This window comes from Penaeus vannamei, chromosome 34 (assembly GCF_042767895.1).
Source record: "Penaeus vannamei isolate JL-2024 chromosome 34, ASM4276789v1, whole genome shotgun sequence".
Classification (NCBI taxonomy): domain Eukaryota; kingdom Metazoa; phylum Arthropoda; class Malacostraca; order Decapoda; family Penaeidae; genus Penaeus; species Penaeus vannamei.
Window position 1 is genome coordinate 17373798 of NC_091582.1, and position 2500 is coordinate 17376297.

Here is a 2500-nt window from a genome sequence, read left to right on the forward strand (position 1 = left end):
TTTTTCAGTAAATGGGAGAATTTATAACGTAATTCAATGATGCCTAAATAAGTACTGAGGACATGATGGATTCACACTTTCCCACGTCTGTGAAATTAAAGATTTCTTACCATTAAGTTATATCAACTGAGAATAAATTATTTTCAGTTTTCTTTGTGTTGACACGAAGGACGCAATGTTCACACTAAGCAATTGATTTTGTAATGTATGAAGGTATGTATTGAGGAAGCCGTACCTCCAACTCTGTAAACATATATTTTTTTTCGTATTAACCTTGCAGAAATAAAGAAAAGAGAATGTTTAAGTGAACAACACAGATGGCTTATTTGTGTACACTGAGCCGTCCGATTTGTCTACAAGTGTATAAATGATTAAAACGCGAGTTAGAGTTTTTTCCTCGGTGTGTATACAATATGAGAAAAATGTTTTCATAGGAAACCTTTCCGCTGCTACTGAAAGGAATGAGGAAAACTTAAAATAAACTTATTTTGTCTTCGTCTCATGAGCAAGTCATCTGAGTTTGTACTTTTTTCAGGATCGGATTTTCACCCTAACACTCCAGTGGATTGGATTCTCTCCTTCATAATGACTTCTGTCAATTATTGACATTTCAATCAACAATTCTTCTATCTCCATCTCATTTCATTAATCATCCTTCTTCGTAGCTTCTAGAAACACGGGCCGATCAATTCTCTGTTTACCTGATCTGCCGCCGTTGTGCGAATAACCAGTTAAATCTAGCTTTTCTCTTTGACCTCTGTTCTCTCTCTCTCCCACTCTCCGTCTTTCGGTGTTTCTCTCGCTCTCTCTCAACGTCTTTCGGTGTTTCTCTCTCTCTCTCTCTCTCTCTCTCTCTCTCTCTCTCTCTCTCTCTCTCTCTCTCTCTCTCTCTCTCTCTGCCTCTCTCTCTCTCTCTCTCTCTCTCTCTCTTCAACCTCACCCAAGAAAAGTGAGTAGATAGAATACCGTCTGCTAAACCAAAGGAAGCATTTTCCTTTCAATTTATTTTCAGTTTTGCCTGCAGAAATAATGACCCGAATGATACACACACACACACACACACACACACACACACACACACACACACACACACACACACACACACACACACACACACACACACACACTATATATATATATATATATATATATATATATATATATATATTGTAGGTGATAAGGGTGATAGAAATGATGATGCAATAATATGATTAATAAAAATGATAATATTGATGATAATAAAGACAGCAATGGTAACGGTACAGATGACAGCAAAATATGCTCGTATTTTTGGGTATTTAGATATATTAATTTTAAAAAGCTCGCATGATAACAGGTATATTGTTGGCGATAATTATAGTACTAATTTTGTGATCATCGCAAAATGTCTTCGCAGTAACAGACCGAAAGATTATGAGCGAGCATAATAACAAACGACCGTTGTGTTGTTGTTGTTGTTTTTTTGTCATCACTATATACAGGCACCTTATGTTAATGGTATGAAAATGGTATGACTTTACGTCCCTTTTCATGTTTGACAAAATTCGTTAAGATTTTGCGAACCAAAAGTTCAAGTATTATTTACATGAATACACCAACAGATCATTTATAGAATAGCTTAAAAAGTGAAACTAATTCTAGATATACAACACATTCACTTCTATATATTTAGCTTTCAAGGAAGGACGATCACTTTTACAGTAAAGTAATGCCTGGCTGAACTCTGTAAAGACAGCATAGGGAACACCATTTGCTTATTTTAAAACTAGAACAAGCAGTCGGCATTGTTCTCTCGTGTTGCTTAGTACACGCTGGGTGTTTACTCTAGCGAAGTCCGTAGGAAAAGAGAGTCCTTCCTGTCTCTACTGCGGAAATGAATAACATGTCGAAAACGTGTCAGACGCGGCGAAACTTTGAGGATGGCGAATGTTGAATTACTTCTGACATTTGCTGCTGCTTCATGACGTCAGATGTGCAATGAGCAATGCATACTTCCGCTGTGTTATTATCTGATGCATATTTAGTAAGTTTATTTGATTAGACATTTAAGTATTAATCTATGGGTAGTAGAAATCAATCTGACAAAATAATATATATTTGCACTAGAGAAGAAGAGGAAATATACCCATAATACTCACCAAATGTGTATATAGTCATCTTTAACCCGAAAAAAAACCACACCATTGTTTCAAAACCAGAGAAGAAGAAAAGAGAGAGCACTCCCGAAAGTATGAACTGGAAACGGAAGAGGAGTCCATAATTACTTCTCAAGGGCAGTTGCATCAGCCATATTTTGAGCCGGGAGAGCAAGCTTGGCGTAAGATTGCACTGGATATCCCGCAATGGAGCTGCTCGAAACGAACGGGAATTCTTGCTTCCCGACGCCCGTTCACAGGAAGAGAGCGATGATAAGAAAGTAGGGAAACGTTCGAGACATTTCGAGATGTCTTTAAATGGATATATGAAGTGATATATGGGCGTGTATGTAAGGGGAATTCTG